Source organism: Capricornis sumatraensis, chromosome 19, assembly GCF_032405125.1.
Source record: "Capricornis sumatraensis isolate serow.1 chromosome 19, serow.2, whole genome shotgun sequence".
Taxonomy (NCBI): domain Eukaryota; kingdom Metazoa; phylum Chordata; class Mammalia; order Artiodactyla; family Bovidae; genus Capricornis; species Capricornis sumatraensis.
In genome coordinates, this window is record NC_091087.1 from 33,676,310 (window position 1) to 33,700,094 (window position 23,785).

A 23,785-nucleotide genomic window follows, 5' to 3' on the forward strand; every position below is an offset into this window, starting at 1 on the left:
CAGGGTGGCTGGAGGATGACGGGGGTGGGCATGGGGGTGAGGCGAGGCCCCTGGGGCTCATGGAAGGCTCCCTGCATGTGGGGTCGGATGCATCTGGCGACAGTCATGGTTCGTGAGCCTTTATTTTGGTGAGTGACTTAACCCTCCTGGGCTCAGTTCCTCACCTGTACATACAGACCTACAGGACTGTGGTGAGGTTTGCACGACATGACACACGCATGCGTGCTAAGTCACTTCAGTCATGTCTGACTGTGATGCTATGGACTGTAGCCCGCCAGGCTCCTCTGTCTGTGGGATTCTCCAGGCAAGAATATTGGAGTGGGCTGTCATTCCGTTCTCCAGGGGATCTTCCTGACCCAGGGACCGAACCCGCATCTCTTGTATTGCCTGCATGAGCAGGTCGGTTCTTGACTACTGGAGCCACCTGGGAAGCCTGACATGGCACGTGATTGCATTTGAGAATTGGGGAGATTTCGCTCACTTGTAAAAAATCACTTATTTACTCATTTTTGGCTGTGCTGGGTCTTTGCTGCTGCACGTGGGCTTTTTCTGGTTGTGGCATGCAGGGGCTACTTTCTAGTTGTGGTGCTCAGGCTTCTCATTACAGTGGCTCCTCTTGCTGCAGAGCAGCAACTCCAGAGCACAGGCTCAGTAGTCGTGGCACAGGGATTTAATTGCCCTGAGCCATGTGGAATCTTCCCGGACCAGGGATTGAACCCACATCCCCTGCATTGGCAGGTGGGTTCTTAACCATTGGACCACCGTGGAAGTCCTCATTCACTTTTAAATAATTGAAAATTAGATTCAAACATCTATCTGAATCAGTGGTTTTCCAGACTGTCTTGCTTGCTTTATTCCTCTTCTTGCCCCAGGAAAGGGTCACTTAGGATTTTGGCACTGTTGACAAGGGAAGGCAGGTAGACTGTGATCTTTCTGAGTTTTGTCCAGTTGTGAAAGGATGGCTTCCTCCTCCCACCCTGTGCGCGAGATCATCTATCGCGCATTCAGGAGGAGGGGGTGTGAAGATGTGCATGCTCTCTTTCTCTCTTGGTTCTGCTGATTAATTCGTTCATCCAGCACATATTTATTGAGTACCTACTCACTTTGTGCAAGATGCTGTGCTGAGTGTTGGGGATACATGTGTGATCTGTTGCTTCAGTCGTGTCCCACTCTTTGCGACCCCAAGGTCTGTAGCCCACCAGGCTCCTCTGTCCATGGGATTCTTTGGGCAAGAATACTGGAATGGGTTGCCATGCCTTCCTCCAGGGAATCTTCCCAACCCAGGATCGAGCTCGTGTCTCTTACATCTCCTTCAGTGGCAGGCGGGTTCTTTACCAGTAGCACCACCTGGGAAGCCCCACGAAACTGATGCAGTCTATACCAGACTGATGCTCTCATGGGGGTTACAGTTCAGTGCAGAAGAGAAACAGCAAAGAAATGATCACTCGCAACACGCTATGACAAGTGTTAAGAAGGCAGAAGCCGGGGGTCAGGGAGAATGAATAATATAGGATCTGGGTCATCGGGGCAGGCTGGAGTGGGCTCCTGTGAGTGTGTGAGGCTTTGGGAGGCCTGGCAAGGAAGCTGAAGGCTACCCACGGAGAGGGTGGTGGAGGGTGAGGAGCGTGGATACCTATTCCCAGAGCAGTACATACCCAGGTCACTGTAGGTCTTTCACCAGAAGAGTCCTGGCTTCCATATTACTTCTGAGAAGCTCATTGCAGCTACAGAGTGGAGAACATGTAGGGAAGCCAGCCTGGGGTGTGGGAGGAGTCACGGTAATGAGGATGTTGGAATTGTCCAGGGGAGGTGATGGAGGCAGGGGTTAGGATGGTGTCCTTGAGTTGCAGTCACAAATCACCGCAAACTGAGCAGCTTAAAACAACAGAAATTGCCTGTCTCCCAGTTCTGGAGGTCAGGAGTCCAGAATCAGGATGTCAGCAGGGCTGAGTCCTTCTGTAAGCTATGAGGAGACTGTACCAGGCCTCTCTCCTGCTTCTGGTGGTGGCGGCCAGCAATCCTGACATTCCTTGACTTGCAGACACGTCACTCCCATCTCTGCCTCCATCATCAAATGCTTGTATGTCTCCACGTCCACGTTTCTTCTTCCTATAAGGATGCCGATTGTATTGAATTAGGAGTCTCCATGATAAGAGGATGACCTCATTTTAACTTGGTTATAGCTTGATTGGGCTTCTCCAGTGGCTCCGACAGTAAAGAATCTGCCTGCGATGCAGGAGACCTGGGTTCGATCCCTGGGTCTGGAAGATCCCCTGGAGAAGGAACTGGCAACCTACTCCAGTCTTCTTGCCTGGAGAATTCCATGGCAGAGGAGCCTGGTGGGCTACAGTCCATGGGGTCACAAAAAGTTGGGCACGACTGAGCAACTAAACAACAGCAACACAACAGTACGTTTTCCATCCCATTAGAAAAGCATGTGAATTAGACTTGAGAACTCTGAATCTTGCTTCAAATTCACTCTGAGATTTCACCACATAAAAGCACCACTGGTGCATTTCTTTGAAACTCAGATCACCTCCTAAAGATCTGTTTTCTACAGGCCCATTTTTGTATCCTGGCTTTTCTTGAACCGAGGAACAAAAAGTGCTTGAAACACAACCACTTTGTAAATACATTTTTAAAATTCCCAGCTCCTGAAACAGTGGTTCTCAAATCTCCATGCACATCAGAATTTCACTGGATATTTCAGCAATTGTGATATCAGGTCTTCACCCCATTTCTCTGGATTCCACTGTGTCAAGCCCCGCATCTGTTTGTAAAAGCAGTCCTGGTGATTTCAGCATGAACTAGATGCTGCACCCTGGGGCATCTCCTGCCGGATAAAACCCCATCTAATCAAATAATACAGCCTCATCTGCTTTAGACCAGGAGAGAGAGTTCAGCAAGATCAAACCCACAAGGAAACAAAATATTAAAAATGTAAGCAGTTAGCAACACCATTGAAAAATGAGCAACTCCAGCATTTTTGAACCTCTTTGCAAGAGTCTTGATTTCCTTTTATTTTTTAATGATTTTCTTTTTTTTTGGCTGCGCCAGGTCTTCATTGCTGAGCTCGGGCTGTATCTCGCTGTGGCAAGCGGGGTCTGCTCTGTATTTGTGGTATGTGGGCTTCTCAGTGCAGTGGCGTCTCTTCTCGCGGAGCACAGACTCTAGGTGAGCGGGCTTCAGTAGTTGCAGACATAGGCTCAGTAGTTGTGGCCCTGGACTTAGTTGCTCCAAGGCATGTGGAATCTTCCCAGACCAGGGATGGAACCCGGGTCCCCTGCATTGGCAGGTGGATTCATATCCACTGGATCACCACAGAAGTATTTCTTAATGAAGTATCTTTTGTCCTAACTTTGTGTCTTTTTTCTTAAATGTATTTATTTGGCTGCAGGAGGTGTTAGTTGCCTCATGCAGGATCTTTAGCTTTGGCATGTGAACTCTTAGTTGCCGCATATGGGATCTAGTTCCCTGACCAGGGATTGAAACCAGGCCCCCAGCACTGGGAGAATGGAGTCCTAACCACTAGACCATCTGGGGAGTCCCTTTTGTCCTAAATTTGATGCTCAAGAAATACAGACAAGGACCCTTTTCCCCCTCCATTGTATCAATATAAGAGGTAAATATAAAAAAAAAAAAAATAACCCAGAGTAGCATTGTTTTTGGACAGATGAAATTATCTGGACTCATCGCTTCCTGCTGGTATGATTTCAGTTTCAGTAATATTCTCACGTGATGGTCATATTTTGTAATGCTTTGGTTAAAAATAACTCAGTTGCAAAAACCCCAGTGTGATCAAGAAAATTAAAATAGTTTCCTTTCACTTCACTAAAAAAAAGAGACACATTCCCCTCTGAAAGGTTGTGACTCACGCCTAACGGTTAAAGAAAAATGCACATTTAGCACTGATCTTTCCTGTTTATTGCTTGCTCAGGAGACGTTAATTGAGGAAAACATCTGCATACGGTTTTCCCGTTATTTTTGTAGATTCTTTTCTTATCCTCCAGTTTTCTCAGGCAGCCATCCGGGTTTCAGTTCTCTGCTCTCTGGTGATGACGTGAATTACTCTCCAGTGAGTAGCTGACAGTGTCATTCTTTAACCTTGAGTTGAAGGCTTGTATGCTGGGGACCTAGAGTCACCAGAGCAGTGTGTTGTGTGGACCCCAGAAGTCACAAGGCCGACATTTCTCTGGGTCACACTGCGCCTTCCAGAACACACCTGACTCTTTGAGGAGTGTCCACAGGGGCAGAGCTGACGGCCTCAGCAGTCAGTCCCATCTGCTTTGGAATAATATTCTTGTGCTCAGCCAGTTTGGTCACCCCTGTGGTGGTGGTTTAGTTGCTACGTCATGTCTGACTCTTTGTGACCCCACGGACAATAGCCTGCCAGGTTCCTCTATCCGTGGGATTCTCCAGGCAAGAATACTGGAATGAGTAGCCATTTCCTTCTCCAGGGGATTTTCCCAACCCAGGGATTGAACCTGCGTCTACTGCATTGACAGGTGGGTTCTTTGCCACTGAGTCATCTGGGAAGCCCTAGGGCCTGGAGTGGCAAGCATTCCCTAGCCATGGGACTGACATGTGCAAAGGCCCTGTGGCACGGAAGCTGCTGTAGGGTTTGGGGAGGTGAATAAGGCCATGCAGTGTGATGAGGGGAAAGACCAGGCCACGGTAGCCCCCTGGAGGACAGTTATGCACTAGAATTCAAACCATGTGCAAGAAATGGTCCCTGAAAGCACATTCACATAATCTGTTCTTCATTTTTATGCCTTTTTTTGCTCCAGGGAAGGAAATGGTTTCATTTGGAATCCAAGAATGAAGGGAACTAATATATAGAGAGATGCTCTGTGAAGTAACTTCACAAATATTTCTCATTTAATCCTCATGACAAGATGTGGGTTTTGGAGTTTGGTTTTCTTTTTTTTTGCATATGGATATCCAGTTGTACTTTGGTCACCCAATGTGAAGAGCTGACTCATTGGAAAAGACCTTGGTGCTGGGAAAGATTAAAGGCATGAGAAGAGGGTAACAGAGGATGAGATGGTTGGATGGCATCACCAGCTCAGTGGATATGAGTTTGAGCAAACTCCAAAAGACAGAGAAGGACAGGGAAGCCTGGCGTGCTATATAGTCCACAGGGTCGCAGAATTGGACTTGGCAGAGTGACTGAACAACAGCAATCCATCTGCTCTAGCACCTTTGTTGAAAAGACTGTCCCTTTTCTACTGAATTTTCATATAGTTTTTTTTTTTTTATGTGGGCCATTTTTAGGCTTTATTTAACTTGTCACTGTATTGTTTCTATTCTGTGTTGGTCTTCTCTGTCAACTCTGTTTTGTAGTTCCTGTGATGATCTCCTGATGATTCCCGCAGAATGTTAGATGTTTGCTTGTCACACTCACCTCCTTTTTCTGTTTTTCCTATAACTTCTGGGAAAATTTCTCAGTGGGTCCTTCTAATTCATCGATTGAGCTTTCAGCAAGGTCACTTTGTACTGCCTCCACTTGAGTTTTCAATGCCGAAATCGTGTTTTTCATCTAAAACTAATCTTTTCTGGTCTTAGGTTGTTCCCTTTTTTATTTATAGAAGATCTCCTCAAATATCACTGAGATTTGGTATTCTGAAATATTGTTTTCTTTCTCAGAATGTGTTTCTTGGAGTGACGTGGTATCCTTCTAACTTTTCAGATCAACTTCCCTCCTTTTGGAGTATCATTTTTTCATCTTTTAACGATTTTCATCTATTAAGCTAACCTTGCCCACTCCCTCACCTTTTTAATCCTGGATTCCTAACATTTATTAAGACTTGAAATGATTCAAGTCACTGTATATTTCTTTGAAACTTTATTTGTTGAGGTTGAGGGCCTGGCTGTCTCGGAAGGGCTGAGGTTTTGCAGGCAGCAGCAGCTATGTGCACTGGGCAGCCATAAGCTGGCAAGAGCGTCGCCCACTGCTCTAAACAAAATGCTGCCCCTTGGAAGCAGCCTCTCCTCTTTATGGGGTAGGTGGCTGCTGCAAGTCAAGGTAGTGTGAGAGCTCTGCCCTTGGCCTTTCTGGTCCAGACCCTGGGCGACCTCTCCTCTGCTTTCTGACCCCCTGTCCCTTTCCTGCTTGCAGAATTTGTTGTTGGTCAGTCACTAAGTCGTGTCTGACTCTTTGCAACTCCATGGACTGCAGCACGCCAGGCTTCCCTGTCCTTCACTATCTCCCACAGTATGCTCAAACTCATGTCCATTGAATCGGTGATGTCATCCAACCATCTCATCCTGTCACCCCCTTCTCTTTCTGCCCTCAATCTTTCCAAGCATCAGGGTCTTTTCCATAGAGGCTTCTATTAGGGAACTCTTTCACATCCTTCTCAAGCAGCCCATTCCTTTGCAATTGTTGGGCTACAAGACTGCTCATATCCATTCCCATCACATCCTTAGATGTACAGTTTCTTGCAGAAATCCCTCCATGTTTCGGATCCCTCCATGTTTCAAGGCCCCTTCCACTGTTTTTCTACATAGGTGCAATTTTCCCCTGCTACTTTTTTTTTTTTTCCCTTAGGTTTTTTTTTTAAATTTTTGTTGGTGTATAATTGCTTTACAATGTTATTTTGGTTTCTGCTGTAAGCAGAGTGAATCAGTTATATGTATACATATACATTCATGCATGCATGCTCAGTTGCCTCAGTTGTGTCCGACTCTTTTGAGACCCCATAGACGGTAGCCCACCAGGCTTCTTTGTTTTGGGGATTCTCCAGGCAAGAATACTGGAGTGGCTTGCCATTTCCTCCTCCAGGGGATTTTTCGGACCCAGGAATCGAACCCAGCATATGCTGTATTGCAGGCAGATTCTTTATTACTGAAGCCCATACGTATACACATATGCCCTCTCTTTAGATTTCCTTCTTATTTAAGTCACCACAGATCGCTGAGTAGACTTCCCTGTGCTGTACAGCAAGTTCTCTTGTTATCTATTTTATACATACTGATGCATATATGTCAATCCCAATCTCCCAGTTCCTCCCACTACCACCACCTTACCCCTTGGTGTCCATACCTTTGCACCCTGCATCTGTGTCTCTATTTCTGCTTTGCAAATAAGATCATCTGTACCAATTTTCTAGATTCCACATAAAAGTGACAGTTGTTTTTTTCTGACTTACTTCAATCTGTATGACAGCCTCTGGGTCCGTCCATGCTCCTTTTGTACTTCTCTCATCATTTCAGGAGCAAGTTTCAGGGCAGGTGATGCATGACCTGCATTTGCCTTCTTGAACTGCGTGTCAGCCTGGGCTCTGTTCACACCCCAGGCAGAACCTTCTCCAGCCGAGGACAGAGAGTAGGGTTAATCATTCCCCCTTGGGCTTGCATTTCTGGCATTTTTGTAGCATGATACCCTGAGAGGAATGTATTTCTTTAAATCACACTCCAGCATATTCCAAACAGGATGAGGAATTTGTACTTTGTCTGCAGATTAAATAGCAGAAGAGGTTCTGGCTGCAGGGGGGCTGAGGGGTGACGATTTTATAATGAATAGCAGAGCCTGGGCTGAGCACGAGGCACTCATGTGATTCATGTGTGGAATGCAAGCACTGGAGAAAGTGGTCAGGCTCTTCGTCTTTTCAGGGACTTCTGAGAACTGTTATTCGGGTGACTGAGGTTGATGTGGCTAGTCACTGGTGTGGAGCTCTGTGCTTTGGATTTACCCCAGATGTTCTGGTCTTGGGCTTGTTGTTGTTGTTGTTCAGTAGCTAAGTCGTGTCCAACTCTTTGAGACCCCATGGACTGCAGCATGCCAGGCTTCCCTGTCCTTCACTATCTCCTGGAGCTTGCTCAAACTCTTGTCCATTGAGTCAATGATGCCATCCAACCATCTTACCTGCTGTTGCTTCCTTTTCTTCCTGCCTTCGTTTTTTCCCAGCATCAGGGTCTTTTCCAATGAGTCAGCTCTTCACATCAGGTAGCCAAAATATTGGAGCTTCAGCTTCAGCATCAGTCCTTCCAATGAATATTCAGGGTTGATTTCCTTTAAGATTGACTGGTTTGATCTCCTTGTTGTCCAGAGGATTCTCAAGAGTCATCTCCAGCACCATAGTTCAAAGGCATCAATTCTTCAAGCACTCAGCCTTCTTTATGATCCAACTCTCACATCTGTACATGACTACGAGAAAAACCATAGCTTTGACTATATGGACCTTTGTTGGAAAAATGATGTCTCTGCTTTTTAATATGCTATCTAGGTTTTTCATAGCTTTTCTTCCAAGGAGTCTTAATTTCATGGCTGCAGTCACCATCTGCAGTGATTTTGGAGCCCAAGAAAATAAAGTCTGTCACTGTTTCCACTGTTTCCCCATCTATTTGCCATGAAGTGATGGGACCAGATGCCATGATCTTAGTTTTTTGAATGTTGAATTTTAAGCCAGCTTTTTTACTTTCCTCATTGCACACAGTGATTATCCCTTTGATGCCCTCCTTTTGCAGAGATGTCACCTACTCCCGCCTAGTTAGTGGCTCATTAGCACCTTCCCCAGATGGTGGGGTGGGGGGAAACAGAAAGACTGACATGAAAACCAGACTGCCTGGCAGGGAGGCTCCTTCTCGGTGTCTGCTCGGAGCCTCTTAGTTACTGCGCTCAGTCCTTTTTGCCAGCTCTAGTCAAGGGTTCCCATGAGCCCTTTTTTTAATCTCCCTGTTTCACAGCTACAGGCTAGAGTTATAACCCAAACTCAGTCACTAGTTCCCTCAGTCCAGAAAAGCTAGAGGGCTCAGAGGATCGATGTTACCCCTCAAAACTATCTCTGCTCCTGAAAGCAGTCCACTCTGGGGCTGCCCAGGAGATGGTTCTGCTCAGTGGACATTGTTCCTGTTGCCAGTTACTTCTCAATGTTGATTTAGGAAAAAAAACACAACTTAAAGGTGAGAGTTATGTTTTATCCAAGTACCTTACTGAAGACTATGGCCTGGGAATCAGCCACTCAGATTGCTCTGAGGAACTCCTCCAAAGACATAAGGGGCGAGGCAAGATAATCAGGTGCTCCTGTGTTCAGGCACTAACTTGTGTCTGACTCTCTGTAACCTCATGGGCTGTAGCCCGCCAGGCTCCTCTGTCCATGGGATTCTCCAAGCAAGAATACTGGAGTGGGTAGCCATTTCCTTCTCCAGGGGATCTCCTCAACCCAGGGATAGAACTTGCATCTCCTGCGTTGGTAGATGGATTCTTTACCACTGGGCCACCAGGGAAGCCCTGGATATATAGGAGTTTTTGCTAAAAACAAAAACAAATGCAGCCAGATAGTTGAACACGCAAACATTTTCATTAATCACAAGAAACAGACATCTCAAAGATGTTAGTCCTTTCTTTGTATGGGAAGATGCAAGAGTCTTGGCTTAATGAAATCATTACCTCTGATCACATCTCCACTATCTGGGGCCAGTATCCTGTTTCTCTCCATCCTGAATCCCCTCAGGGCACACCATCAGGCGGCTGCAGATGCTGATGGCTTGATGGCAGGCAACATTTGTTGTTTACCTGAAAGACAGGCGACAATTTTCTGTCTACACCAGCCAGCTTTTTCACTGCAGACTGAATGCTGTCTGTGGAGAGCTGGGGCCATGAATCCCCAAGTCTGGCATCTCTCTTTCCCTGAGTGGCAGAGGTGGGCAACATTAGAGAGTCATGCTCGCCTTAGAAGTTTTTTGCTTCTGAAATCGAAATGATTGTTATTCTTGCACTTAAAGTACAAATCATATAAGTTTCCCCAGGCAGTTCTGGGGCAGTTAGAAGGTTTGCTTTTTCAGTATGATGTGGCCTTTGCAAAGCATGTTCAGTATCTGTTGCCAGCAACATCAGAGCATGGGTGGGTCTGTACGAAGCACATTTCCTAAAATCTGGCAACTCTGGCTCCTCTGCCTCTGTGTGAGAGATGGTGGAACAGCCCCGAAGGCTGGGCTTCTCTGTTCGCTCCTGTTCATGCCTTCCTGGCCCCTATGGCTGGGCCTCAGCCTCTCACATTGAGGTCCATCTGGACAGGACTGCAGCCCCTCAGTCCACTATCCCTGGGCTTGGGGCATCCTGCCTCTCCAGCTCCACCTCTCTGGACCTCCAGGGCTCCTCTTCACACCGCCTCTTCCAGGAAGCTTCCCTTGATACCCCTTGGTGCTCTCTAACATGAAGCACTCTCTGCTCTGTGCTGCCCTTGCATTGTCTGTCTGCCTTGTCTGGACTGTTCCTCCTTAGTTGAGTTGGTTGAGTAGCTGGATGAGAATGGTGTCTTGTCTCCCCCTAACTGTGAGCCTGCTGAAACCTGCACTTGGAAGTTTCCATCAAGTGGAGCCCATTTGTAGATTTCTGCTCTCTGTGAGCTACTAGGTGTTCATGCGCTTTCATGCACCTTCTGTTGACAATATTATTTTGACAAAAAACTACTGTGTGGTTTATTTCCATTTTTGGGTAATTGGGCTGCCTTTTGTAGTCCATTCCTGTCCCAAACTCATTGGATGGCTACCGCCCTCCTCTCCTCTCCTTCTGTGAGTTGTGAACACTGGATGTGATGTGGGAGAGCCTGCCCAGCACATGGTCTCGATGGGCAGCGTGTAACTCTAGCTGGGTAGAATGGCCTCCCTTGGTTGCTGCCATTAAACCACATGTCCTTTCTCATAAAACACCTTCCAGAGTCAAGTGGCAGTGTTCCCAGCAGATAAATAGCTCTGAATGGGCTAGTGTGACACTCATAGCCTGCCATTTACTAGAGAAGCGGGTTTGAAGGAGATACAGCTTTGATCCCTGGGTCAGGAAGATTCCCTGTGGGAGGAAATGGCAACCTGTCCCAGTATTCTTGCGTGGGAAATGCGGACTTCCCTGGTGGTTCAAAAGGTAAAGAATCCACCTGCAGTGCAGGAGATACAAGAGACAGGGTTCTATCCCTGGGTTGGGAAAAGCCCCTGGAGAAGGAAATGGCAACCCACTCCAGTATTCTTACCTGGAGAATGCTACAGACAGAGGAGCCTGGTGGGCTACAGTCCATGGGGTCACAAAGAGTCAGATACGGCTGAGCACCCGCACATCCAAAGCTTTGTTCTCAACCATTCCCTGAGCTGTAGGGGATTCCTGGAGGAATAAGACAGTGTCCCTTGTGACTTCCCTGGTGGTCCAGTGGTTAGGACTTCTCCTCCCAAAGCAGGGGGTGCAGGTTTGATCCCTGTTCTGGGAGCTGAGTCGGACATGACTGAGCGCACATACACATGGAAGCTAAGATTCCCCACATGCCTTGCAGTCAAAACACCAAAACATTAAACAGAAGCTATGTTGGAGCAAATTCAATAAAGACTTTCAAAATGATCCACATTAAAAAAACAAAAAGTCCCTGTCCTGAGAAGCCTGAGGGCTGTCATCACTAGTAAATGATTGCATGTGGATTTGAAAGAGTAGAGCAGTGTTACAGATGAGATAATTATGAATGTATTCTTGATGAGAAAAAAAAATGTGGAAAAGAAAAGTCTTCTTTCCAGAGCAAGAATTTTAGAGATGAGGGGAAAGGGAAGCACTCTCTGATACATTTCCTCTCGTAGCTTCAGCTTTGTGTTCATCTCCAAGCATCTGCAACATCAGACCCCTGAGTGTGTCGGGCAGTGCTTCTGGGTGGCATTAACCTGGTATCGTTCGGAGCAGAGCAGCAGGAACCCAGTCAGCCACTCCTCCCGGGCCCCCAGAGGCTTCTCTAGAGAGAGCTTTCTCACTCTCCTTTCCCAAACCCGAATGAGCTTTTACTCTTTGTGAACCTGTCCCACTGAACCGTGAACTGCATGCTAGCCCACCCTATTCTCTGAGAGGCTCTTGGAGAACTGCCCTCTGTTCCTAAAGACAAATGGAAACCTAGTTTTTAAAGGAATCTCCACGCTGTTCTCCATAGTGGCCGTTTACATTCTCATCAACAGTGCAGGAGGGTTCCCTTTTCTCCACATCCTCTCCAGCATTTATTGTTTGTAGACTTTTTGACGATGGCTATTCTAGCTGGTGTGAGGTGATACCTCATTGTAGTTTTGATTTGCATTTCTCTAATAATGGGCAAGTTGAGCATCTTTTCATGTGTTTATTGACCATCTCTACCATATGACCCAGCAATCCCACTGTTGGGCATATACTCTGAGATCACAATTCTAAAAGACACGTGTACCCCAATGTTCACTGCAGCACTGTTTATAATAGCCAGGACATGGAAGCAACTAGATGTCCATCGGCAGATGAATGGATAAAGAAGCTGTAGGGCACATATACAGTGGATTATTACTCAGCCATAAAAAGAAACAAATTTGAGTGAGTTGTAGTGAGGTAGATGAACCTAGAGCCTTATAAGAGGCAAAGTAGTCAGAAAGAAAAAAACAAATATATTAAGGCATGTATATGGACTCTAGAAAAATGGTACTGATAAACCTAGTAGAGAAGAGACTTGTGGATACAGTGGGGAAGGTAAGGGCAGGACAAACTGAGAGAGTAGCATTGATATATATACACTATCATGTGTAAAACAGATAGCTAGCGGGAAGTTTCTAAATAATAGAGGGAGCCCAGCCCAGTGCTCTGCGATGACCTAGAGGGGTATGGTGAGGGGAGGAGAGGGGTGCTCAGGAGGGAAGGCATATATGGAGATATATATAATGTGACTGATTCATGTTGCTGTCAGGCAGAAACCAACACAAAATGGTAAAGCAGTTTTCCACCAATTAAAAAAAAAGGGAAACCTGTCCAGGAGCAGAGGAGCCAGAGCGTGGGACCGGAGGGCCAGGTAGCCTCAAATGTAGCCAAGTTTCTCTGTCTTCCCAGGTAGGGTAGGATCCGTCTCTCACCCTGATTTCTTCTGAGGTCACCTGTAAAGAGAGACCATATGTATAGAGTCTGTCATCCAAACATGGACACTTTGAGAGTGAAAAGAGACCCCACTAATAACCATGCTGGGTCATTAGGCAAAAGCTGGTATGTGCAGGTGTGGTCATTCTAACCACACCTGCCCTGTGGGGTACTGCCCCTTCCAGAACTCCATCCAAATACAGATGTAAATCCCTTCCAGTGGTGTCCTTGGGATGACTGAGATGGGCTAGCATGATCTACAGGTCTCTAAAACCAGAAGGAAGAGCTGAAAAGCAGTAAACACATGATAAGAATTACAAGGGGGAAAAAAACTGGCATTTTCCCAGCCTACGTTTCTGATCCTGAAACAGCTACTGGCTAGCTACCATCCCCTGCAGGTGGCTGACCTCCTGTCCCCTCACTGCCCATCTGCTTCTGCTTGGTGGGTGCTATCTTGTTTTCTGCTGAGGGAAGTATGCTGTGAAGAGCACAGACTTTAGATCAGATCCTGACTCCCTACTCCCCTGTGATGAGGCCCACCTTGGCTGGGTTTTTCAGTATCTTTGGGCTTCAGTTTCCCCATGGGAACAATGCAGTCCTCCCAGGGGCTAGCAAGAAGAGGATGTTGTTGTGGGTCTCTGCCCAGGGTGCCAGGAATAAAGGGCTGCATTGTTTATAGAGAATTACAAAACACATGTAGAGAATGGACTTGTGGACTCAAGGCAGGAAGGAGAGGGTGGGATGAAGTGAGAGAGTAGCATTGACATATATACACTGCCAGGTATGAAATAGCTAGCTAGTGGGAAGCTGCGCTGTCACACAGGGAGCTCAGCTCGGTGCTCTGTGATGACCTGGAGGAATGGGATGGCGTGGCTCAAGAGGAAGGGGATACATGTATGCATATAGCTGATTCATGTTGTTTTATAGCAGAAACTATAGCAACATTGTAAAGAAATTTTATTGGAGGGGGATGGAATAAAGCCTAGTAAAAGTTAATGGCTGTTTGTGATCACCCTGTATCAGCAGTTCTTGACAGTATCAGTGGTAAAATATTTCTCTACTCTGAGGCTGATGGCTCCCAACACTCTTCTCCCCAGTCTAACTTGGTACACCACTATGACCTAATTCTTCAGGTTGTGATGTAGATCAAACAAATAATGCACAGAAAATGCTTAATAATATTTTATGATGATAACCGGCCCTTAGTAAAATCCTCAAAAAGTTAATCCTTTGTCCTTCCTTTTCTGTCCGAAGTCAGAGATCATTGTATTGATCTGGACTATTTGGTTGCACGCTTTAGTTGTGTCCGACTTTTTGCGACTCTATGGACTGTAGCCCTCCAGGCTACTCTGTCCATGGGATTCTCCAGGCCAGTGACAGAAATTAAAATTGAACTAGTTTAAGCATTAAAAGAGGGAACTTTCTGGCACCAATGATTTGAACACTGAGAGGGTACTCTTTCACTGGTTTATGTTCTCATTGCTTTCTTAGAATCAGCTTCATTGTTTTAGATCCAATTCTCCATGAAGTTGGACTCATTACTACTGAAAAAATCATATTCAGATTCCTAAAGAAAAAGAGGAGTGGTAGAAGTGGTAATATTTTTGCCTTTGGAGGATTCTGATTGACGTGGCTGGATCATGTCCTAGTCTTCCGGCCAATCACTAAGGAAGGAGAAGTGAGGTATGGTGATTGGTCCAGCTTGTGTCAGGTTGCCCTGCCCTCACCCAATCACTATGGGCATAAGGTGGATGAGGTGCTAGGATTGGCCTAGCTTGTGTCATTTGCTCAGTCCTCAGCCAGTCACCATGGACATAGGGTGGATGAGGTACTATGATTGGTTCAACTTGTGTTAGGTACCCAACGCTCAACCCAATCATTGTAGCCTGGGAGATGGGATCTTACAAGATGACCGCTTCTTGTTTGACTTTCATAATAATGGAATATAATACTTGTTAGTTGCTCAATCATGTCCAACTCTTTGTAATCCCATAGACAGTAGCCTGCCAGGCTCCTCTGTCCATGGAATTCTCCAGGCAAGAATACTGGAGTGGGTTGTCATTCCCTTCTCCAGGAGATCTTTCCAACCCAGGGACTGAACCCAGGTCTCTCGCACTGTAGGCAGATTCTTACCCATCTGAGCTACCAGGGAAGCCAATAATGGAATAGCACAAGGTAACCAACAAGGACCTACTGTATAGCATAGGGAACTCGACCCAATATTCTGTGGTAAAACCTATATGAGGCAAGAGTGTTAAAAAGAATGAATATATGTATATGTGTATGTATAACGGATGGACTTCCCAGGTGGTGCTAGTGGTAAAGAACACACCTGCCAGTACAGGAGATGTAAGAGACCTGGGTTTGTCCCTGAGACAGGAAGATCCCCTGGAGAAGGAAATGGCAACCCACTCCAGTGTTCTTGCCTGGAAAATCCCATGGACAGAGGAGCCTGGCGGGCTATATATAGTCCATAGGGTCACAAAGAATTGGATACAACTGAGGAGATCGCGCATGTATAACTGAATCACTTTGCTGTACATCTGAAACGAACGCAACGTTGTAAATCAACTACAATAAAATAAAACTTTTTTTTTTAAGAGAATAGTACAAAAGCATTGTGGTGGAGGAAGTTCTGGGTAGGCGGAGAAACAGATGTCCTTAGTAACTCTACTGCCCAGACACCCTCCTCTTCTAGTTTGAGAGGAAAATAGTTTGGCTACAACTTGAGTACTGAAGAAGAATCTTGAGGGTTCCTTGGAAAACAAGGAGATCAAGCCAGTCAATCCTAAAGGAAATCAATCTTGACTATTCATTGGAAGGACCTGAAGCTGAAGTACCAATACCTTGGCCACCTAATGTGAAGAGCTGACTCATTGGAAAAGATCCTGATGCTGGGAAAGATTGAAGGCAGGTGGAGAAGGGGGTGGCAGAGGATGAGATGGTTGGATGGCATCACCGATTCAGTGGACATAAGTTTGAGCAAACTCCAGGAGATGGTAAAGGACAGCGAAGTCTGGTGTGCTGCAGTCCAAGGGGCCGCAAAGAGTCGGACGTGATACGACCGAATGACTGAACAACAATAGCAACAACTTGAGAATTGGTATATCTGTACCCGTTAGCTGTGTCAACACCTGGTAGAGATAGTGAACTGTGAAGAAGATGCATCCGCCTCAGTGGCAGAAGGGCGCCTCTCCCAGGCTCCAGAGATGCAGATCATGGTCTGGAGCAGGCCTTGGTGCACACTGCTTAGATTCCTGTGTTGCGGAGGTGGGGTGGGGGGTGGTGTGTGTTCCTGTGTGCACAGCTGCTCTCGTGGCTGAGCTCAGCCTCTTGAGAATGAGGACACATTGTCACTGGAACAGCAACAGAAGTCTCTTCCAGGGGCCACACATTTTTGGAACAACATCAAATGTTGTCCATCATGGAGCCATCACTGTGCTTTGGTTGCTAATCATTTTCTCTTGTTTTCCTCCCTTTTAAACCAAGATAAGATGTTTCCAGTTTTCTTAAGGATTCTTTTGATGAAATAATTCTAATTTATATTTGTATTTCTGTGGTAGCCTGGGGAGCTGTTTTATGAGCACAAAGCTTTCTTTTGTGATCTTATCCAAGACAAACTTAGGATCCTTCTTTGTTTCAAAAAGTTACTACCGACCAAAATAGTACTTAAAAAATCAGCTTACTGAAAACAATTATAGAAGGGCCCTCTGCCCATAGAAAAGGCTACTCTCTTGTTGGAATTGTTATAATCATTGCTCTTCTAATGTAGGAGTCAGCAAATGTTTTTTTGTAAAGGATCAGATAGGAAATATTTTTGGCTTTGTGAGCCATGTATTTATTCTCTTTCACAATTAATTACTCAATTCTGCCTTCATAACCTGGAAGCAACCATAGGCAGTAAATAAGTGAATGGCCAGGGCTGTGTTCCAATAAATATTTAAAAACCAGAGACTGAGCCAGCTGTGGGTCATAGGTCAGAGTTTGCCAACTCTTGTTCTAAAGCATCTTTTCTTTTTAACTGTCTTTGAAAAATTGTAGTTAAAATCTGAGATGCGTCATAATTCTTTCCATTCCATGGAATGGAAACACTGAATATTGGTCAATGTGTTGACCACAGGGTTCACTAGGAGCTGGTATTAAGAGCCTTAAAATTTTTTTTCATTTGATGCAGTAATTCCATTTTCAGGAACCTGTCCTAAGATGATATGGCTATTTTTTCCTATATAGTTATTTACCACTGCATATTTGCTGTGGAAAACCTAGGAATGACTTAATGTCCAATAATAAATTCTCTACTCAAAATAATACCACAGAGCCTTTCAAATAACATTGATGATTAAATCCTTATGAGTTTATATTGTAATATAAAGTGGAAAAATATACACCATGAAACCTCATTTAGTCAAAAGAAATGAGCAGACATGCATAGAAAAAAGATTGACAGAAAATATGCCTAAGTGTTGATATTGGATTGGTCAAAAACGTGCTTCGGGTTTTCCTGTACAGTGTGATGGAAAAATCTGAACGAACTTTCTGGTAACTCAATAGTTTATAGAGAGGAAGATTATCTGGGCTTTTACTGTATGTATGGTTGCTTGATTTTTTTTTTTTTAAAGATCACTTTAGTTTTAGAGGCTTTCCTGGTGGCTCAGACAGTAAAGAATATGCCTGCAATGCAGGAGACTCAGGTTCAATCCCTGGGTCGGGAAGACACCCTGGAGAAGGGAAAGGCAACCCACTCCAGTATTCTTGCCTGAAGAATTCCATGGACAGAGGAGCCTGGTGGGCTACAGTTCATGGGGTCGCAAAGAGTGACTAACACTTTAGTTTTATAATTTAAAACAATTTAATTTTAAGGAAAAAAGTAAGGAGTTCTTCAGCCTTTTAGCCTGAGACAGTGTTGTGTGCATTATTCTAGAACCTTCCTTAGCGAAGCCAAGAGGCAGGGGCTGGGCCAACTCTAAGAGAGCTTCTCAGACCTTTGCTCTGTATTTCAACACAGTTATCTTAAAGCTCACAAAGTGGCTGCCTGGAGCCTGCCAGTCACTTATATTCTAATTCTCAAAGGAGGTTATTGAGCTCCTCTGTTTAAGTCTTTGAATCCCCACAGAACTGTCAAAGCAGGCAAATCTGATGCTGTTTCCAGTGAAGGAGACCAAACACAGAGAAAGGAGGTGACCTGCTCCTCTCCCACACTTGCACACACAGGAGCTGTGACTCCTATTGTTGCTGCCCTGTTCACTTTGAAGTACCAAACCCAGACAGTATGTTAAAAAGCAAAGCCATCACTTTGCTGACAAAGGTTCATATAGTCAAGTCTATAGTCTTTCCAGTAGTCATGCATGGTTGTGATAACTGGGCCATAAAGAAGGCTGAGTGCTGAAGAACTGGTGCTTTTGAACTGTGGGGCTGGAGAAGACTCTTGAGAGTCCCTTGGACAGCAAGGAGATCAAACTAGTCAATCTTAAGTGAAATAAAACCTGAATACTCATTGGATGGACTGATGCTAAAGCTGAAACTCCAGTATTTTGGCCACCTGATGTGAAGAGCTGACTCATAGGAAAAGATCCTGATGCTGGGAAAGATTGAAGGCAGAAAGAGAAGAGGGCAACAGAGGACGAGATGGTTGGATGGTATCATCAACTCAACTGACATGAGTTTGAGCAAGTTCCAGGAGATGGTGAGGGACATGGAAGCCTGGTGTGCTGCAGTCCATGGAATCACAAAGAATTGGACATGACTGAGTGACTGAACAACAACTTCAGATTTGGGCTATGTCATCAAATCTCTCCCAGATTTGGGCTGTGTCATGAACAGTTCTCTTCCGTACATTGAATTCAGACAAAATACCTGCTTCCATAGCTGCCTGTTATGTGGAACATTTCTGGGCTTCTTTGGCAAAGGGGCCATTGTGTAATGTGAGCCCTCTACCCTGGTAACCAGTTTAGAGAAAAGCTTGTGGCTTTTGCCCTAAAAGAAGGAAGCTGATCGGGTGGGAGGCTTTGGGCACTGGACTGACTGCGTTCACAGAACGATGAAGCCAGAGAGCCAGAGTGAAGGGACTAGTGGATGTGGGAGTTGTGGTCCAGAAGGGGATATCTGAATGTAAAGCCTCAGAGGGAGCAGTTGTGGATGCCTGTGAGTTCCACAAAGTGGTGGTGGGTGTACTGTGCCATGGAGTGGGGGAGCATGCTCAGAGTTGAGGAGGGCAAGGACAGAGGCAGGGAGGTTGGTGGATCCTTCACATGAATGCTGAGCCCATCCATGGTGGTAGCAGGTCTTGGGGGCAAACAGAAAGAGTATGAGTGGTGTGCTGATGTCTAAAATGAAAGAAGAGAGTGACCCTGAGGTTGGAAGACTACAGAGACCATGAGGGCTTGTGGGTGGATGAGGCTGACCTGGTGCGTCTGGGAGGAGCCAGGGTTATGTGAGAGGAGTGCTGACTTGGAAGGGCTCTGGATGCCCAGGAAGATGGCAGACCTGCCTCTGAGCCCGTAAGCACAGGATATGGGGGAACAGGTTGCTTCTGAGTAGTGATGCCACCAAGGAAGGAGAAGGTCAGGCTTTCTGAAAGGAGTTGAGGGTGTAACAGTTGTTTATTTCAGAGTGGACATTCCAGAGGGCACCCTGGAGGAGATTAGGGAGGAGAGGAGCAGGGGCTGGGGTGGCGGGAATGAGGAGAGAGAGGAGAAGTGACCGGAGTGGCCAGGAGCTTAGGCACTGGCTGCAGGAAGGCGGTATGGGATTCATGGTGGGATCAGAAAGTGATGGCATTGACAAGGAGGGAGTCCTCCTGACCCAGTGGATGAGGTTGGGGGTGGGAAGAGATTCTGGAAAGGGTGGCCTGGTTGATGGTGCTTCTTAGGGACCCACTGGGGACCTGCTCTAGAAATCCAGACCCCTGGTTCAAGACAGAACCGAGGTTCCTGTGGGTCAGGAAAGAAGTAAAAGAAGTGTGTGTGTGTGTGCACGCGCACACACGTGTGCACGTGTGTGTGCTCAGTCATATCTAACTCTTTGTGATCTCATGGACAGTAGCCCACCAGGCTTCTCTCTCCATGGGATTCTCCAGGCAAAAATACTGGAGTGGGTTGCCATTTCCCACTCCAGGGGATCTTTCCAACCCAGGGATCAAACCTGTGTCTCTTGTGTCTCCTGCCTTGGCAGCTGGGTTCTTTACCACTTGTGCCACCTGGGAAGAGCAGTATAAATAGTAGCTATGTCTCCATATTCTGGGGAACCCTATCATAAGTAAACCCAGTTCCCAGGTGTCCATGGGATAGGGAGTGATTCTCAGTCTATCATGCTGGGACTCACTGCCCAGGGCCAGGGGTTGGTCTCATACCTCCATACATCTTCCCTGCTATTAAATCTGTCAAAAATCTAGTTTCCATAAGCCCTTCAGGAACACACCTACTGCAGAAAGTAGGCATGCTTTCCATTCCTAAGGAGCCTGGAAAGGGGGTTCATTGTGCCAGAGGAAATTGTAGAAGCTCACAGAGAAATAAACTCTGAAGGAGTCATCCCTTAGGGTCATGACAGCAGACCGTGGAAGTGTGTGTTCTCATTTCCTCATGTTCCAGGGCTCATATGCTTCGCAGCTGTGATTTATTTTCAGAGCACACTTTGGAATTTGACAGACTCTTAAGCTGGCCTTCTTCTCAGCTGAAGCCGTTTGCCATTTGGTAGATGACAAGGCCAGTGACAATTTCCACTAAAACAGCCATGAAAAGAAGACTTCTGATAGACAGGTGTCAAACCTGGGATGCAGATAGCACTGAATCGCTGACAGACACCGAGGGTCTCTACTGCATGGGAAGTGCCAGAGTCTCTCCCACCCCCGACCAGCAGACTGAGAGCTGGGCCCCTGATGGGCTTGAATTCTGGGGTACATGTCCTGCTTAAAGATGTGTGGCTTTGTAGTGGGCATGATGTGATTGCTGGTGTTTAGAGAGCTGAGTGCCCCACACCCTACAGAGCCCTGGTCCACATGGAGTTTGAAGGCTGCAGGGTCCCAGCTGCTGCAGCAGAAGGTAATGGGGATAGAGAGCTGATCCCGCCATTCAAAGCCCCTGCTGCCTCTTCTCTGCTTGGGGCAGTGCAAGCCATTTTGGCTAGGGGGTGCCTTCTTCAAGGACCTTTTGATTTCAAGTGATAGAAACCCATTCAGGGACTTCCCTGGTGGTCCAACGGCTGGGACTTTGACTTCCACTGAGGTAGAGGGTGGTGTGGGGTGATATGGGTTTGATCCCTGGTTGGGGAGCTGGGATTTCACATGTCTCACGGTCAAAGGACCAAAAAGCTTGGAGCAGAAGGGTTATCATGGTAGATTCAATGAAAGAAAACCGTGTTAGTTGCTTGGTCATGTGCAACTCTTTGTGACCCCATGTTCTGTAGCCCACCAGGCTCCTCTGTCCATGGGATTCTCTAGGCAAAAATACTGGAGCGGATAGCCATTTCCTCCCCCAGGGGTTCTTCCCGACCCAGGGGTTGAACCCTTCTCTCCTGCAGTTCCTGCATTGGCAGGTGGATTCTTTACCACTGAACTGTCTGGGAAGCCCCATACTAGCATGTTACTTAATGCCAATTGTGTTAAAGAGTCCTTTTGTGGATTGGTAAAAATGACTCAGTCCAACTAGCATATATAGTCCTGCCTCAGAGCCCATGCAGGACCTGACACAAAGCAAAATCCACAGAGGCTCAAATCTATGAAATGGGGTACTATCTCTTACATAAAATCATATAGCATTTGTACATATCCTTGGCTGTGCCTCACATCACATAGGGTCTTAGCTCCCCAATCAGAGATCAAACCTTTGCGCCCTGCAGTGGAAGCTTAGAGTCTTACCCACTGGCCTGCTTAGAGAAGTCCCCCTCCTGTACACTTGAATTCATTTCTTGATTACTTGTAACGGCTATATGTAATAACAGTATAAATGTATGTGCGTGTGTACTGGGTCACTTCAGTCATGTCCAACTCCTTGGGAGGAAGGAAGGAAGAAAGGGAGTGAGGAAAGAAGGGAAGAAGGAAGAAACAGATATGAAGCTCTACATGAAGAACCTAGAAAAGATTTCCCAGAGGCTGCGCTGTATGAGGTGGTCCTGAAGGATAAGTTCACCAGGACAACAGCTTGTGTGGAACAGGGAGAGAATTTCTGGCAGGAATGACCACATCTGCAAATGTGAGAGGGCACAGGGCACTTATAGAAACACCTGCCTGCTAAGGGCCCTGATGAGGCCATGGCCCACAGAGCTGCTCCCTGTACCGTGTGGAAGTCTCTAACCACATCTGGTTACTGAGCACCCAAAACGGGGCTAGTCGGAATTGAAATGTGCTGCTCTTGTAAAATACACACCTGTTTCAAAGTTATAGTATGAGAAAAACCGACATAGCCCATTAATAATTTTTGCATGAATTACATGTTGAAAGGATAATATTTGGGGTATATTTTTAGAAGTAATTTTACCCGTTTCTTTTAACTTTTTAAAAACTGCTTCTGCTAGAACATTTAAAATTACATAGGTGGCTCTTAGTATGTTTCTCTTGGACAGGAGACTCGGAAGTGTAGGGGAAATGAGGTTGAGTGGCAGACAGGGACCAAAGACTCTCTAAGGAGCTCCTGTAAGCAGTGCAGTCTTTAAATTTTTTATTTTATATTGGAGTACAGTTGTTTTTTAATGTTGTATTAGTTTCAGATGTACAGCAACATGATTTAGTTACGCATGTATCTGGGCTGCTCTGGTGGTGCAACAGTAAAGAATCACCTGTCAGTGTAGGAGACATAGCAGATACAAGTTCTGTTCCTGGGTCGGGAAGACCCTGTAGAGTAGGAAATGGCAACCCACTCCAGTATTCTTGCCTGGAAAACTCCATGGACAGAAGAGCCTGGCGGGCTACAGTCCATGGAGTTGCAGAGTTGGTTATGAGTGAGCAGCTGAACAACAAATACATATATCTATTCTTTTTCAGATTCTTTTCTCTGTAGGCTGTTACAGAGTATTGAGTAGAGCTCCCTGTGCTTTACGGTAGGGATACATGAAGAGGTCGGGATGTATACACCACTATATGGAGCTTCTCTGATGGCTCAGATGGTAAAGAATCACGTACAGTGCAAGAGACCCAGGCTCGATCCTTGGGTTGGGAAGATCCCCTGGAGAAGGGAGTGACAGCTCACCCCAGTATTCTTGCCTGGAAAACCCCATGGACGGAGGAGCCTGGTGGGCTACAGTCCATGGGGTCTCAAAGAGTTGGACATGATGGAGTGGCTAATACACACACACACCATATAAAATAAATAATCAACAGGGACCTTCATCTAGCAATGCAGTTTTAAGCCAAGTGATGCACAGTCAGATATGTATTGTCTAAACAGCCATCAGCCATGTGAAAGGTGAATCAAGGAGATAGGATGCTGAGGGCTGGAAGTGAGACTCCCTTGAGGAATAAATGATGAGCCAAACAAGATGGCGAGACTGAGTGTGCAGGAGGTGAGGTGAAATGACATTTAGAATTCTGACTTCGATTGTTGTTGGCTGGAGATGCTTTAGCTGGTGTCTGGGTGGGGTTGATGCTGCCTTTGAGGTGTGCAATCATCCACTGGTGGTTTAGATCTTGGTGCTGGAGGTGTAGATGTAGGTTCGTTAGGGTAGAGGAGATCCTCAAAACCTTGGAGTGGCTAAAATCACATAGGACAGTCTCCAACCTTTTTGGCAACAGGGACCAATTTCATGGAAGACAGTTTTTCCGCAGACTGGGGAGGGGTGGAAGGATGGTTTCAGGATGATTTAAATACATTACATTTCTTGTACACTTTATTTCTGACCTGATGCTGCTGCTGATCTGACTGGAGGGACCAGCCCATGGCCCAAAGGTTGGGGAGTCCTGGCAGAAGGGAAACAGAACAAGAAGAGAAGATGGCTGAGGTTGGAGCCTCTGGGAGAGGGAGGAGC

At 46.1% G+C, this 23,785-nt stretch overlaps 1 protein-coding gene across 1 annotated transcript in view; it reads left to right on the forward strand.

Annotated features, from left to right (window-relative positions):
• The window catches only part of ARNT2 (aryl hydrocarbon receptor nuclear translocator 2), a 148,128-nt gene that overhangs the window by 35,375 nt on the left and 88,968 nt on the right, over positions 1 to 23,785 (forward strand). The window lies entirely within an intron of this gene.